Source organism: Gallus gallus, chromosome 1 (genome assembly GCF_016699485.2).
Source record: "Gallus gallus isolate bGalGal1 chromosome 1, bGalGal1.mat.broiler.GRCg7b, whole genome shotgun sequence".
NCBI classification, from domain to species: Eukaryota; Metazoa; Chordata; class Aves; order Galliformes; family Phasianidae; genus Gallus; species Gallus gallus.
Window position 1 is genome coordinate 162,660,363 of NC_052532.1, and position 17,522 is coordinate 162,677,884.

The window sequence follows — 17,522 nt, forward strand, 5'->3', positions numbered from 1 at the left end:
GCAGGCGATTGGAACTAGATTATGGTAAAAAGATATTCACTAATTTAAGCAGTCTTCAGTTCTGGTACTAACAAATGTTGTGATGACTTTGTCTTTTGTAAGTCAGAAAACTGAAAAATAGTCTTAAGCTATTTTATCAAAAATAAGTACTAGTTGTTTTCTCAGCAGCTCCCTCTGATGCAGGTTATGCCAGGCTTTGGAATATGGCATTCCTTTATTGGCTTACTTTTTTTTAAAATAAAACTGCAAATCATTGTTTTGTTTTGGGAGCTCACTGGTGTTTAAAACAAACTCCTTATGTCTTACAAGTTACAATTGTGCTCATAAGTATAGTAGTAGGCAATAAATAAGAAAGATTAAGAATTCTGTAGCCAGGTTGTAGTGGAACAACAAAAAGAGTCTGCTGCATTCTTTTAAGCAAACAAAGAGCATAATTGGAAAAAAATCATTTTTATGTTCTCTTACATTAGATGGGACCACAGAGTGAAACATTCACTGATGAATTACTTCTCTAATCTGTGGAGGAAAAACAGCTTCTGGCAAATTAAAGAGTCCTGGAACCAAGCCATGAGAACTAAATGGCTAAAAATGAAAACAGGCAAACATTTGAAGAGTATTCTATAAAACACAGATATTTCAAAACCTCCCTCCTTTTCCATGGCTAATTCATTGTCATGGAAACTGAATTTATCAAAATGTTCTTGTTCACTCCTAGTGACCCAGTGAGTCGACTTACAGAGCTGGTGAAAGGTAACGCAAGCTGAAGCAATTTTTACAAATGATATGCAGCAGTTCATAAATCGATAAATTTTGAATGGTACCATTGTGTTTCCCGGATAGTTTCCTTTAGTCTCAAATGACTCTTTTTGTCTGCAAGCTAGAGGTGTCTGAAATCCTTACTAATAAGTTGGCATGGGAGGAATGTATGAATTCAACTCCTTTCTTACCCTCTGCTCTCCTTTAATTTGTTGTTCTTCTTACCCTGTGAGTTTATGCTAAAATCATGTTATTTATGTCTTTTATTTATTTCATGCATTCTCCACAGCATTTTTTCTTTGCTGATCTGTAGCCCAAGGATTCAAAAATCCTTCATCGCCTCATCACAAACGTCTTTCCTTATCTGTTGCTGAAGGTAGGTGTTGACTATCAAGTGTAATACACAGTGACTACTGTATGAAGCCAGCTTTGCCAAATCCGAAATAACCCTGGAACCCTAGATGCTTTCATTCTGTCTCAGAACATAGGGTTGCTTGTATTTCTTCCTCGCATAGGAAAATTGTCCTATAATTATTTTGAAAGGTTTTTTTTTTTTTTTTTTTTTTTTCAGTTTCCCTGTCACTGCCAAATTCTGTCAAGGTTGATTTTTACTTTATGTTAGCAATTAGTGACTTGTTGTCATGGAAACCACACTTCACATGATTCTTGAACTTAAATGGCTGAATGTGATCATACAGCAGCCCTTTCTTCTTTAGCCTCAGTAGTTAAAGTCTTGCTTTTGTCTGTGTGCGTCATCTTGATTACAGAATCACATAAAATATCTATAAACACACACACACACAAAACCAGCAGAAAACTACATCAATGAAAATTGAGTATTCAATAATTCATTCTTTAATTAAAGCTCTTCCCTTTCCTATTGCTGTAACCTTTCAAGTGTTAAAGCAGACATAAGAGCTAATTATTTGTATGAAATATCTTTTCTAATTAGCAGTTTGTGAGACAATAATAAATAAAAAAATGGGGATTTAAAATACATTTGCTTTTCATGTTTAATGCAAAAAATGATAACAAGAACAGTTCTGTTTGGGATAAGTTTGTGCTTAAGGTTATAGATGGTAAGCATTTATGTGCAAAGAAAGAGTTGTAGTCAATTTAGCTTTTTGTGGGTAAACAAATGAAATGACTCAGGACATAAAAGTCATAGAATATGACACAGTATATTGTGAATAATAGGCATGTTTTAATTTAGTCATCCACTAGGTATGTTTGCCTCTGTTAATCAAAATCCTAATACTTAAATTCAGAGGTTACATTTTTCAATAGGAAATACACTGAAGGATTTGTAGACCGTATTTTTTCATATGTGTGCTGTCTTAATCGTTTAGAAATATTTCAGATAATGCTGCATTATTTGCATCTGTTTCTGTATTATATTGGTATAATGGTAGTGGCAGGGTAAGATAAAGTAGCCTAGATATATATATGTATGTGATGTCTCCTGTTCCAGAATATGATTAATTCTTTGGCTTTGCTTAATCCACCTCTAAATGATCTCATTCCTTCTAGTATGTATGTGTATATACATATCTGCATGTTTGTGCTTCTGTACACATATAGATGTGTGTATATGCCCTTATATCTACATATACTTCATTAGAGAAAGAGTTCTACATGCCAGAGTTATGCAGATGTAACTACAGTGCTTTAAATTCACACTTACAATTTAATTGTCTGGATAAATTGTTAATGTAGTTGCACATTCATATTTCTCTCTCTGTCTGACTCTTGAAAAATGTTGAATGACCTGAAATCAACAAGAGTTCGAGGTACTTACACCTCATAGGAGATAATGAGAATAAACTTTGGCCATGTGAAATTATACCCATCACTCTAAGGACACGTGTACATACTCAGGGAAGATACATTGGTGAGCAGCCCAAGGGAAAGAGATCTGAGGGTTCTAGTTGATCGTAAGTTGAATAAGACCCAGCAGTGTGCCCTGACATCAGAAGGGCCAACTGTGCCTTGGGGTGCACCAGGCCCAGCATTGCCAGCAGGTGAGGGAAGGAATTGTCCTGCTCTGCTCTGTGCTGTGCAGTCTCACCTCAAGAACTTTGAGCAGGTCTGGTACCACAATAAAATAAAGACATAAAACTACTAGAATGCATACAAAAGAAGTCTACAAAGATGGTGAAGAGGCTGGAGGGCAAGACGTATGAGGAGTGGTTCAGGTCAGGTGGTTTGCTCAGCCCAGAGCAGAGGAGCTGAGGAGAGACCTGATGGTGGCCACAGCTCCTCACAGTGAGTGGAGGGGCAGCTCTGAGCTCTGCTCGGCAGGAACAGCAACAGGACCCAAGGGAATGGCATAGGGCTGTATCAGGAGAGGGTTGGGTGGGGGTTAGGAAAAGGTTCTTCACCAGAGGGTGGTGGGCATGGAACAGGCTACCCAGGGCAGTGGGCACAGCACCAAGATAGTCCGCATTTAGACAATGCTCTCAAACACGGTTTGAATTTTGGGTGGTCCTATGTGGAGCCAGGAGTTGGATTCAATGATTGTTCCAACTCAGGACATTCTACGATTCTATGAATATACAGTAGACACAGTGATGTCTGCAGACTTGTTTCAGTTCTAATTAAACTTCTCAAAAATCTGTTCTGAATATTAAAAGTAAGCTGAAATACGGGTTAATGTATCTTTCAGAGAGAACTGAGTTCAAAGGCACAATAAGACAAATCCTTCCCTCAGGTAACACAGCTGAATTCAATACTATTTTCTTCTCTCTCTTTCCATTTATTGGAGACTCATTAATTGGACTCATTAACTGTACACAGTAAAGAAGGCTGTTTGCTTTCAATGATACAAAAGCAAATATGATGTGATTTCAGTAAGCAGATACTGTGTTCGTTAACTGTCTACAAAGAAACAATTTAGAAATATTTTAGAGGAAAACATCCACTTATTTATCCAGTATGCTATATTAACATCAAACATTTAATCTTTTATGAGAACAAAAAATAGAGGTTATTGGTCAATTTCCCCTTGCATTTTTATATTTGTGGTTGTGCTTCTGTGTGAAATAAGTTAATCTGTTTATGAAATTTAATGTATTAGCTACATATTTTTATTAAGCATCAATAGAATAGGTAATTTTTTCACTATTTGCCCTATATTTCTGTGCTAACTTAAGTTCTAGAAAATCAAAACAATTATTCAGAAAACCATGGCAATATGAGGTCAGAATTTGGACTACAAGTAATAATAAGTCTAACTTATTATTGTGTCAGGTTACTCTTGTTTTCTATTTCTTTCAAATTACCTCAGATTTATATCTTCAGTGATAAATAATCCTAAAGTTTCTTAAGAGTACTGTCTAAAATTGCATGTGTAGTATCAATAACCGCATTAGCCATGTAACAGCTACAACAAAAATAAAATCTCTCTTGAACATTTCCAGTATGGGTGGGCGTATTTTTTTTTGTCATTTAAAGAGCTGTGTTAAATTAACATTTCTTATCCATTGTACTCTGGATTTGTTTTCACAGATATGTGGAATTCAATCTTTTACTTCATTAAAAATGCAGAGAATTGAAAGGATCAACTTACTAATTCAAGTTTATGACAAAATTAATCATTTGACCTTGCACACACATTCCCCAGAACTACTGCTATTATTTCAGCAATATTAAAGGATAAATTATGAAAATGAAAATGCAAACTAGTATCCTTCAATATACACAATTAAGCAAACAAATACTCCTTAGAATCAGAAGTAAATGTAATTTCAAAATAAGAAGCTATAAACCAGTTGATTTTCTTCATTGTGTGTGATTTCTTCAGAGTATTATTTCACTCTCATAATCTGTTTAACATTTTTGTACTCGGAAAGACAATAGAATATGACAGGTTCTTTGACAGCTTGTTAACATAAATTAACCTCATTTATGGGAAAAGTGACTGCGTGTGAACATTTAGTTTTTCAGTGCTTGGTAAGACAGTCTTAAATTACTGTCTTTCTGAAAGGTCTGCTTTCTAATGTTTCAGCATTCTTCTGATTCTTCTGAGTAATAACACAATACAGAATATATCTTATGGTAAACTTGTATATGGATGACCTTATATGCAAAGGAAAACAAGGAAAAGAGATGAACTAGACACACTTTTTATAGCTTATCAGTATTTTTACAGTTGTGCCTGTAAAACATTGTTTTACATAATATTTCACTGGAGAAACAAGGAGGGGTGTTTAGCTCTTATTTGCTCTTTAATTCATGAAGAAATCATTCAAACCAAGCTTAATAACAAATATTTCATGACAGGAATTTACCAGACGGAAATAATATTAGCCCAAGGAAAACACACAGGATTATATTTGTTTCTTTATTTCTGTCTAGTCTGGCAAATGATTGTCATCCAAGAAAAAGCAATGATAGCATTGTAATTCTCTTATAAATAAGTCTAATACTTTTCTTATTTTCATGTTGACTGTGGCTTTGAATTCTACTGTAATTAGCTGATACGGAAGATATAAGTTGAGTGAAGATGATGAGGAATATTCATTAAACAAAATCAAACTCCAGTGCACTTTACAAATAAATTTATAAATGAAGGAGTCCAATAGTACCATCTATCTATCTTCTGGAAGTGTTATTATTTCACTTTTCTTCTTAAGACATAGTGAATATATTTTTCACAATTCTAAACAGCAAAATGAGAAGTTATCCAACAAACGTGTTGCCTCATGAACCTGTAAAGCAGAAAACTTTGTTTTCATTAGTCTTTAATAAATAATAGTTAAATTGTTGTGTGGAATTCCTGATGCTGAAGAAAAACTGAAGAACTTTCATTCAGGGATGCAAATGGATTTTTCTAATCTGAATTCTATAATGAAAAAGCAATATCTTTAATAAGAAATATTTCCTTCGTGGACTTAATAAATATGTACATAAACTGGCACATTCTTCACCATTCTAAGCCTGGACTGAAATTTTCACTTCAGGCTACCCTTTCTGAAAGTCTGTGCCATCAGTTGTATTTGTTCTGGCTGACCTATATTTATGATGCTGAAACCTTTAATGTATAATCGCATTATCATATTTTCTGTACATGTCATATATTGGAAATAAACTATTTCAGGTGCATTTCAAAGTATTAAAGTATGTTTATAGATTATCTCTTGTACTGCTGATATAAATTTAGATCCCTTTGTTGCTGTAGGTCCAATTGTGTGCAGGTTTCAGAGGGAGACTTTGAAATCTCTAAATATAGCTTAAAAGAGTTTCTCTAAACCTAAAATGTCATGACATTATCATCCAGTATCTTGGGATGCTCAAAAGTTAGAAACTGGGAAACTGATCCTTTCCAGTAGCATAAAGCTCTAATTTCTAGCTTTACAAGTTTTCAAATAAATGGACTTAGCTTCTGGCATTTTAGTTTATAAGAAGAGATTTTAGTCCTGTTCCTCCTGTACACAAGGAAATAGTTTTCTGGGAAAAAAACAAAACAAAACAAAACAACAATGAGCAAACAAAAAACTTTTTTGAAAAGAAGAAGTAATGCCTCTGTGTTACTTTTAATTCAAAATAAATAAATAATCCCTAATGGTTATCTACAAGTGTCATATAGATCAGATTTTTATAGAAGCTTGGCCTAAATCATAAAAGCTGTACTAATTTATCACAAAGTTGTACAATTTATTATATAATTCACTATTACTATTATATAAATAGTAATTCACTATTTATGAATACTGGACATACTGATGTAGTTTAAAGTGAAAGTAAATCTTGAAGACATATATATATATATTTATGAACAGAGAAAGGTTGTTTATTTGTTGCCATCAAGAAGAAAGCTCTTTCAAAGGGAAAAATGCACACCTTAGCTTTTCTTTGACCCAGTACATATCAGTGGAGATTGTCTATTCTGGCTGTTTGTGAGGCCAAATCTGTAGTTAAATGCAGATATGAATACGAAAAGAAATTTAAGATCTTTGTTCTCTTCTATAAAGGATTTTTGTTGAGCTGGATGACAAATCAGTGTCTGAAGTTGTATGTCACGGTCAGACTATTTTTCCATTTAGGGCCTATTGCGCACTGACTGAAAAATGGTAGTGTGGTTCAGCTCCATTTACTGAATAACCTGGAGGTCCTTAGGGGAAAAGGGGAAAAATCTACTGTGTCTCAGAGACTGTTGGATTTAATCTGAATTCCTGGCATGCAAGAAGCATATTCCTATTACTTGCAAAACTTATCTTAATCTTGGCTTTGACTAGTATGATGGGAATAACAGATCTCCCCAGAGTAACATTTTGCAATATAGAAGAAATAATATGTAGTAATCTGTATGTTTGCATGATATAGATGTTTCTGAGCTGGATCAGCAATTCGTCTTGATATTTTAAATGCAGGTTTATAGAAGATAACTAGTTTTCTTAACCTTAAATTCAAGAATTCAGATTTATCTGCCTAAGAAGTTTGGAAAGGCCTTGTTTATAATGTGAATTTTTGCAGCATGCTGAAAATTGAATCTTGGATAATATGGAAAGAACTGATACAACCCAATTCTATAGTTTATATTAAAACATTCTGTACAAAATAACTTCAGGAATTTATCTACCAAACTGCATTTTTGTTTACAGCAGTTTTAGTGTTCCCTATATACTCCTTCTCAGAAATATGTGTAAATACACATATAATAATAATAATAGAATATAAAATAATATCATACATATATATAATAATAATAAATATATAATTAACTATACATTAAAGGTGTAGATACATTATTGACTCCTCTAATGTACAATAGTTTCCAGAAATTCTATTCTCTTCTACAGCTGTAGTTATATATAGGAATACAGGACTTTTAAAAATCTTATGGCCTAAATGCTCTTTTGAATCATACCTGAATTACTGACAATAAAGATGATCAGTACTAGCACTGATAACTGAGGAAAGACCAACAGTTATTCTGTGTAAAAACTGGAATAGTTAGAGACTGAAAACTAAAAAAAAAAAAATTGAATCTATGTAACCAACAAGTGCTTACAAGATAGTGAAGGCATTCCTATTTCAATGTAACTCAGGTATCAGTTGAACTGCTTTGTTTTCCTTTCACATTTTCTCTTCTTTTTGTCCTTTCTTATTTCATATTGTCTACTCTCTAAATGTGAGATTCTAAGTCAGCTATTCTTAGTCATTTAGAAGACTCTTAGATAAGGATTGATAAAACTGCATAGATGCTTTTCCTCTAGCTTTTCCTTTTCTCTAACAGATGTTGACCATAATCTGAAGTGAATTTTATCCCAAAAGTATCCTTATACAGCAGTTCTGGAGTAACCCTCAGATACTGAGTTCATTACTAACAATTATAAACTGTACTTTCACATAATCTATCATGGTTTATCACAAAGAATCCCCATTATTCTCTCTAACCAATTCAATAGCTCTGACAGTGCTGTAGTGGTGGTTATGTGTGCTTGTATGTAATTGGGGCATTGCAACATCCTTCACTGATATTTTCTGTTCCTGGGAGGCCTTACATAGAGAGAAAATTGATCAAATGGTCTCCTACAGGGGTGCCATTGCTGCAGGCAGGTTATTTAGGGTGGCCAACCAAAAACAAAATTGAGGCAAATAAAATAATAAAAAAAAGACTGTCTGGTAGCTAGAGGCAGAAACAAACAAACAAACAGTCAGTCCATTCTTCTGTTATAGCTGTGCTTCAAGCATCAGTGCTTGTAAGAAGCTTCAAAGTGGCCCTAGGATGAAGCTTTGTAATTGGAGGCATACAAAGCACAGATGTTGCTTTTATTAAATATCAACAGAATTTAACAGTGTCAACAGTCCAGTGCTGAAGAAGGAAGGATAGGTAGGAAATTCCTTCCCTGGGCTAATTTCATGCTTACAGTCCTTCAGACTGACTTATAAGATCTGTCATTATACACTGCCTCCCTGGCAAAGTCCGGCTATCTAAAATACCTGGATAGCTTTACGCATTTGAGTCATGTATAAATAATCTTTTACTTATGAGATGCTGTGGGCTATGATGCCTGGCTCCCAGCTGCTGCTAATGAAGGCTGCAATTCCCTTGTATTCCCATATGATATCTGTCAGCCCTGCTTACACATCTTGGCTTCCTTGGAACATCTCAAAAGTCATTAGACACTGATGTTCAGGCAACTGAATACTTCCCAAAATATTAAGTGGGCTTCATAATTGGATGAAAGCATATATCAGAGTTGTGGCTAACACTGTAGCAAAATGTTCCATGCTCCTCTCTTCTGAAATTATGAAGGTTTGTAGAAAATGAAAAATACTGGGTCAAGTTTCTCTTCTAATTAGCATTTTTGTTTTAAATTAAAAATTAAATGTAAATTTGATTAAAAAAGAGAAATTCTCAGGTCATGGTAGTAAGGTATAGCATGGCTTTTTCCAGCTGGAGAATGGATCTTCAAGCTATTATCCTTGGGCATATTTACTGCAGCTTTTTAGGCTTCTCTGAGTTCTACCCAGAGAGCTGAATCAGAGTTTGAGAATATCTGTATTATGAGAACTCAGGTGCCCTTCACTTTCATAGCACTGTTCAAAATGGAACAAGCTAGAATCATTTCAAAGTATCAGCCTAGTTTGTTTAAGTTATTGTACTCTTCAGAATATTTGAATAGTGCTGCAGGTTAGTATAGTATAGTATAGTATAGTATAGTATAGTATAGTATAGTATAATAGTATGCAGATTTTTGTTTAAGACTACACAGGAAGGAATGTTATATAAAGCTCATATACTTTGTGTAATGCAGCAAATCATTATACCAAATCAACAATTTAGTTATTTTCAACGTTATCATTGCACCCAAACAATCCTTTATTTCTTCAGACTGGTCATATACAAACTGTCTTTATACTCAGGAATACGACCCTGAAATGGTTATTCAGAAGTCACTATTCAAAGGCAATTGTAAGGCTGAAAGTTGTTCAGTGCTGACAGTACCCTCTATCCCTCCTTCACCTCCTCTCTAATTCCCCATACTGCTACAGGAAAGGCTAACTATAAATATAATCCCAGGAGAGTTACTTTTCTTTGCAAAGTTTATGCCAAAAGACAGAACTATTTTTGGCAGTTCTTGTTTATGACATCTACAGATCATAAAATATCTTGCAAAATTAATTAATTTTTTTAATAGTTGTTTTAAAGCTAAATGCCACTTGGAGCCTTAAGATATGCAACCTTTTTGTAGCCGGAGTTGGGACATTCACTTCATGAATTCCCAGTTTAAGACTAAATATATTACCGAAACTGTGAGTCAAAGCATACATTTTTTTTTTCCTTTTCCCCTCCACTGCCTTCCCCTTTTTTGTTAATAACAGTAGAGTTTCTTCTTTGTATATCACAAGGTGTGTCTAACTAACTTAAGCTTCAGTAAATGTATACCTAATTTTACTCGAACAAATGAAAAACTAGTCAAGGTCCATTTGAAGAAACTGATCACCAGAGCTAAGGCCTAATGATGAATAAAGAATAAGAACATATTCAGTTTTCTCCCATTTGCCTATTCTACCTGAAACAATGCAGTACGATATATAAACTTTAACTGGGATTATGAAAAACAATTTAAAAAAGAAAGCCTACCTTCATCAATTTGTATGTGTGTATATAGAGTTTCAACACTGTTTTTTTAAAATTAGTTAATTAAATTATTAATCTGCGAAGAAGATCTGTGCTATGTGATGTTGGCACTATTTAGTCACAGATGTTGCTGAACAGTAAGTGGTAATATTATGCTTTATTCTTTTTATTAATTAATTTATGAAGATTATTTTTGAGTTTAGTACATTTCTCATATTTTGAATTCTAGATCTTCTTTTACTATGCAATTTCTCCCTTCTATTTAAAGCACCAGTAATTCACCTCAGTGCAGCAATAATGAATAACTGGGAAGGAGTTTGGAAGGAGAGTGAGGGAAAGAGAGCTATTGAAGTAAATGAAGCATTGCCCATGACTTCTGCACACACCAGTGCTGTTCCTGTACTAACATCATTTTCCCTTTTCTGAGCATTAGAAAGATAACTCATTTCCCAGAGCATTCCATGCTCAAGGGCAATAGTTACCTTCACTACAGAGAGAATTAGCACTGGCTGGTATAAGTTTGGAAATATGTAGCTATTACTTGCAGTAGAAACTCAGCTCTCTGAATCCCTTAATAAAGAATGACAAAGAGATGAGTTCAGAGATGGTGGCCCAGAGCTGCTCGGTTCACTGCTCTATATTGCTAATTCACAGAAACTCCATGAAGACCACCTTCCCTTTTCTTCTTTCTTTTTTCCTCCTCCTTTCCACCTGCCTTTATGATCCAATCATATTATCATCTCATCTGTATTTCCTTCCTTGTCCTTTGCACTGTGTTTACTTACAATGGCCTTTAGCTCATTTTTTCACGTATCACAACGTACAGACTGAAAATGTTTAAATGAATTACATTATACTGTTGCCTTGCAGGAGCATGCACTCTTCCTTGTTTTTCTTGGAAGTTTCTAGGATATTTGCCTTTGGTTTATTTTGTTGGTCTCTATAATTCACAATTAAAAGTTGTTTCACTTCGAAAGTTTTAGAGATGTATGAAAAAGATGTGTAGATCTAAACTGCTGCAAAAAAAAAAAAAACAAAAACATGTATATATTTACACTGTGGAGGGAAGAAGTATAGATTATAGTATATCTAGGAGTACAGATCAGTGTATCATAAGAATGAGGCCAATGCCTTCATTTTACATACTGTCAAAAATATATACTTATTATGGACTTTTAAAAATAGCTTTGACAGAAAAAAAAGAGCTCAAAGTAATGTTTGAGAAATACTGAGGATAAGCATCTGCACTGTTTTGAATGGATATTTGCTTGGCATTAGGACTTTTCTTTCTGAAGGGATCTCTATAACTACCTGAAAGGAGGCTGTGGCAAGGTGGGGGACAGCCTCTTGTCCTAGTTAACAGCAATAGAATGAGAGGTAATGGCCTCAAGCTGCCCCAGGGGAGGCTCAGGTTGGATGTCAGGAAAATTTCTTCCCTGAAAGAGTGGTCAGGAACTGGAATGGGTGCCCAGGGAGGTGACTGAGTCACTGTCCCTGGAAATGTTAAGAAAAGGGTAGATGAACACGGTTTAGAGGGCAATACTGGTGGTAGGTGGACGATTGGAATAGATGATCTTAGAGGTCTTTTCCAACCTTAATGATTCTGTGATTCTGTCTTTGTTCTCAAGCAGATGAAACTGAGTCTGGAAAATATCATTAAGACAAATACTTAACTCATCATACCTTGATCGTGGTGTTTAGAAGCTGCATTTTCTAAAGAACATTTTCAAAAATGTGAGTAACATGATATTGAAATTTCTACTAGCATCTACACTGAGGAACTCTTGAATCTTTTTTCACAGCTGCTCTTGATATATAGCATTACTGAAAGATTATATATAACAGTATCTATTGCTAAAATATTCATTAATATAAGCCTAAAATGAAGATCATTTGCAGTGAGACAGACAGACAAGTTCCCTTTTCAAGCTTTACAATGTTTTTTGCTAATTGTTTTTCACTGTGGAAAATTAGGCAAATTTGAAATAATTTTATTTCACATGGTTACAAAATCAGAGGCACTGGGACAGCCTAGATGCCCTGTCCCTGGAGACTTCCAAGGCAAGGCTGGATCAAGCTGTGGACGACCTGATCTAGCTGCACATGTCTCTGTTCATTGCAGGGGAACTAGACTAGATGACCTTTGAAGGTCCCTTCCAACCCTAAGAATTCTATGATTCTATAAATCACTTTAACAGAGAAGGGTCAGTTACAGCAGGTTGCTCAGGGCCATTTCCAGTCAGGTTTTGAATACGAAGAAATAGGGACACTTCACAGTCCCTCCAGGCAATCTTCTGCAGGCTGAACAATCCCAAATCTCAGCCTCTTCTCATGTAAAAGAACCTCCAATCCTTTAAACATTTTTTGTGGTCCTTTGCTGAACTCACTTTGGTACATCCATTTCTCCTTTGCATTGGACAGCTCAGAACTGAACCTAGCATTAAAGATGTCTCGTAAGGATTGAGTAGTGGGAAAGGATCACCTCCTTTGACCTTCTGACAGCACTCTTCCTCCTGCAGGGCAGGAAGCTGTCAGTCTTCTTTGCTGCAAGGTCAGCATTTCTGGATCATGGAAAAGGGTTGTCCACTAGGACCCACGGGTTTTTTTTCTGCAAACTTGCTTTCCATCCCTTTGGACGTCAGCTTACATTGGTACACAGGGTTATTACTTTCCTGGAGCTGGCCTTGGCATTTGGCTTTGTTACATTACATGAGACTCCTCCTTGACCATTTTTCCATCCTGCTGAGTGTCTTCTGAATCATGACTATCTGTAATATGAAGGCTTCATCCCATTTCTGTATAGATGGTAAACTTCCTGTGAATGCCTTCTGTCCAGTCATCCACGTTCTTAACAAAGATGTTAAACAGTATCCATCCCAGTATCGAGTCTTGGAACATATCACTAGTGACTAGCCGCCAGATGGATTTCATATCATTGAACACAACCCTCTGAATCCAGTAGCTCAGCCAGTTTTCAGTCCGTAGTTGTCCACTGATGTTATTCGTAAACTGCCTTGAGATCCTTACTAAAATCTAAATAAATAAAAGACACTCATCTCCCCCCTTTCATTGAGTTAGTTATGTTGTCATGGAAGGCTATGAGGTTCATGAGGCATGACTTTCAGTTTGTAAATGCATGCTGGCTATTCAGTTTATCTTCTTTACGTGTTTGGAAAAGGTTTCTAGGTTTATTTACTCCACCACCTTCCCAGGAACTGAGGTGAGGCTGACTGAACTGTAGTTGTCTGGACCTTGCTTCTTGCCTTCACTGAGGTGAGATTTGCTTTTACAGAATCACAGCATGTATAACGTTGGAAGGGGCCTCTGGAGGGCATCTGTTCCAAACCCCCTGGCTCGAGCAGGATAAGTAGACCAGGTTGTCCTTTAACCACAAGAACCTTCCAATGATAACTGAGAGTGGCTTCACAATGACATCACACACAGCACTTGTAGGTACATCTTATCAGCCCCCAGGAACCTGTGTATGTATGTCTAGCTTGTTTAAATGTTCCCTTACCTGATTCTTCTCCATTGTGGGTAGATATTTCTTGTCCTGTACATTTGCACTGGTTTCAGGGATCTGTGGTCTCTTGTAAGATCGTAGCCCTGCAACTGCCACAGACATCTAATTCCTCGTTGTTTTTTGTTGTTGTTGTTGTTGTTTGTTTGTTTGTTTCCATGCTTCACGCCTGAGTGTAGAACCTGCAGTAGATGGACTCCCTGTCTTGCTGATTTCCCAGAAAAGGTACAAAATCTTCCCCCATCTTGCTCTCCTGTAAGTATTTCCTTATTTGTCTGCATATGCTTAACACTGGCTTCTTTCAGTTCAGTACTGCTGATTATAAGGTCTTGTGAAAGACAAAACTGTTTCTCCTTTTTGTCTCAAAGCTTGCTTTGTGAGGCCTTTCAGGTGATAAGGCACTAACAGATAACTGCAAAGTATCTAGGGGAGCCAGTGGGGGGTGTCACCATGCCACAGTACCTCTGCTTATGATTGTAGAGATAAGCAGAAGTTGGATAAGCAGTCTTTTTCGGAGGTGCAGCTTGAAGGAGCTGACCACTGCAAAAGGCGATAATGCTTGTGCATGGAAACAAAGGCACCACTCCCTGCTGGCTTCTCTGTTGGGCCAGGTATGTCACACTAACAGAGAGAAAAGAAGAAAAAAACCCAGAGAAATGGGGGATAAAAAGGCCTTCACTAAACTAAGGACTTCGGAGAAGAACTCCCAAAGAAACCTTTGATGGGGAATTCCCTGAGGAGAAAACCTCTTTGGAAGAAGCCCCCCCCCCAGGGCCTGCTTGCTTCAGAGCTTCCTGGCTTCCTCCCATCCCCCACGGTGACCAGACAAGTTCCTGAGAAAAACCGACCTGCTACAAATCTCACTGAACCCATGGTGGTGACTATCTCTCTCTTGCTTTCTATGAAGACTCCTTACTTTTTATTTCCTATCTCTTTTCTATTGCCCATCTTCTCTTTCCCAAATCCCTAAGCAACTAGGATTTGTAATAAACTGGTAGGGCTAACATTGACCCCTTGTGTCTTAATCTCATGCTGAGAATACATTTATCAAAGAACCTCCTCTCCCTCCTGTAAATTGGAGCAAGACAGGTCTCTCCTGTATACATGATCCTTCATTCTTTGTTACCATCTTAATCAATCATATCATCACATGACTGTTGGCTAACACCTCCCTCCTCTGTCACTCTTAGTTCAAAAATCTCCTCACAAGGGTGTCAGGCCAGAAGATGAAGATGCTTCTTCCACACAGCCAAATGGATCTCACTTCTTCCTAACAAGCTGTGATCTGCAAAGAGGATTTCATGTGAGCAAAATCTGAATTTCTGCTTGACGTGTGGAATCAAACTCTATAACTCGGATAGGTTATAAAGCAGATATATTTATTCGGCTGGCTGGGTGCAAGAGTGATCACTCCACCAAACTTGCACACCAGCAAGCAAAAAGCACTACAAAATTATAAGCCAAATCCATACATATTCAGCATAATTCTTGGAACCCATCTACATATTCATTATCCTTCTGGAAAGTCATTTACATATTGCCCCTCCCCTGGCGCATGCATTGTGGGGATGAAGTCAGAAGTCTTCCTCGTGAAGGCCCGACATATTCCTTGGTCTGACCTTCTTATGGTGCATTCAAACCGGTCAAAGCCATTCATTTTGTATTGTTCCTTTCTTTGTGTTTGCACAGCTGACCATGAAATGTTGAGATGTCATTCTCCTTCCCTAGTTTCTAAAGCTAGCTTATTTAACCCCTGTATGTTCAACCTCTAGACCCACCTGAACTCTTGCTCTCATGCTGTTAGCTGTCTTAGTTTCTGTCTTCCATCCTCACTCCCAGTGCAGTCACACCACACAGTACACTCAGTATAGTCTCGCAATTTCTTGTAGTATCATTGGTGCTAATCTGGAAGAGAAGCATGGGGTGATGATGTGAGATCTAGACATTCCTTGTTAGCCTCTCTACAGTGTACCAGATCCAAGCATCTGGCAAAAAGCAAATCTCCCAGGGTAGCAAGCCAGATGAGCAGACAGTGAGTGACCTTTGTTCCCTACAGTAGGAGGTCTCCCATTATTCACACCTTCCTCCTTATGCTGCTGTGTTATTCAAGCTTAGCTAACTCAGAGACTGAGATGGATACAACATCTTATCTGCTACCAGGTCACTGATCCTATTCACTAGTTGCAGATTTACTGATAGAGCAAGGGTTGTCTGTCTGGTGCCAGAAATCATGAGCTTTCAGCATTTGCCATCCTGTGAGTCTGCAATTCCCAATTCAGTAAGCACGGGCTCTGCTTGCTCCGCTTTCAGTGCAGATGGGATCTCGGGCTGGCTGTTGTATCCTATAGGTTCTCAGAGAAGATACAGGCAATCTCTTTCTCACCATCACTGACTCAGTTCAGTCTGTTGGTCTTCCACAGCTCCCATACTTGATGGCACAGACTCTTTCCAGTATTCATGTCCTGCAGGCAAGGAGCCCAGCATTTTTGACCCCAGAATCAGCTAGAGACTGCAAACATCCATGAAGCCATGGTAGTTATTGCAGTGGATGCTGGGGACTGTGGTATGTCACCAGTCCTACTGAGGAGATATACGCTGTCCACAGTAGTTTCCTGTTTCCTCCTGCACAAACTGCTGTCCCTATGAAATACATACTAGGCATGGATTTCGTGACAGGACCTCCCTAGAACTTGCAATGATATTGGCATTCTCTAATCAGAAGTCAGTTGGAATAAATGCTCAACATACGCTTTCATCAAGTTTCTGAAGAAATTGCAGAAACTGGAGAAATCTTTGATGAAGGGTCTGAAATTAATATCCCAAACAGCAACAACAGTCACATACTTACAGTTCAAAATGGATTAAAATGCAACAACATGGTGTGAGAGTACTTGTGATATCCACCCATGATAGGCTAATAGAAATATGAAAGAGAGAAAAATACAGCACTGGTCATTAAGAATTTTTACTGCTCCAGCAGGGCCAACAGCACTGATTTAGCATTGCTAATCAAAAGTAGACAGGACATGGTGTAAAACCACTAATATTTACAATGCTTTTCACTTTTGTTTTGCTTTCAAAATCTGTCTTTTTATTTTCTATCATTTACTGTCTTACATGATAGTAACCTTCAAGAAATCATTTCTAAAAACTAGGAAGATTTTGAATCTTGTTAAGTAATGCTAATTTGGTGTTCTCACTTACACTAAAGCTTTGCCAGCATTTCAATGTTTGTAGAGCAAATGAATAATTTCTAAACAGTGCCAAAGGGGCATTGTGTTAATTCTTTGAGAGAGAAAAGCCTGACAATTTTAGTATGCCTTAAGCATGATTGGTTTATGATAAGGTCTTTGTAGAAGTGCAATAAAGATGATGGCTTAGTTAAAATACTATTAATATACTTGGTTAGGAAATGAAAACTCCAGTGTTCCATGCATTATATTCAAATGAGCAAATCTTTCTATTCTCCCTTTAAGATTTTCAATGTATACATGCCAAATCTTTTATGATTGTTTTGTTTTTCATATCAGTGGGAATGAATGTAAAAATACTGTTGAGATTAAGAGTCAGTCCTCTCTGAAAGAGGAAAGGATGAACTAAAACTAGGATGAAGAAATACCATTGCATTTGTATTTTCAAATGCAAATACAAATGTCC

General features: G+C 36.7%; 1 long non-coding RNA gene across 1 annotated transcript; it reads left to right on the plus strand.

Moving 5' to 3' along the window:
- Positions 1 to 612: 612 nt before the first annotated feature.
- On the plus strand, positions 613 to 14,126 carry LOC112531556. Its single transcript, XR_005842080.2, has 4 exons — positions 613 to 750; positions 1,046 to 1,132; positions 11,977 to 12,079; positions 14,045 to 14,126. It is a non-coding gene; the product is annotated as an uncharacterized LOC112531556 (long non-coding RNA).
- Positions 14,127 to 17,522: the final 3,396 nt, after the last annotated feature.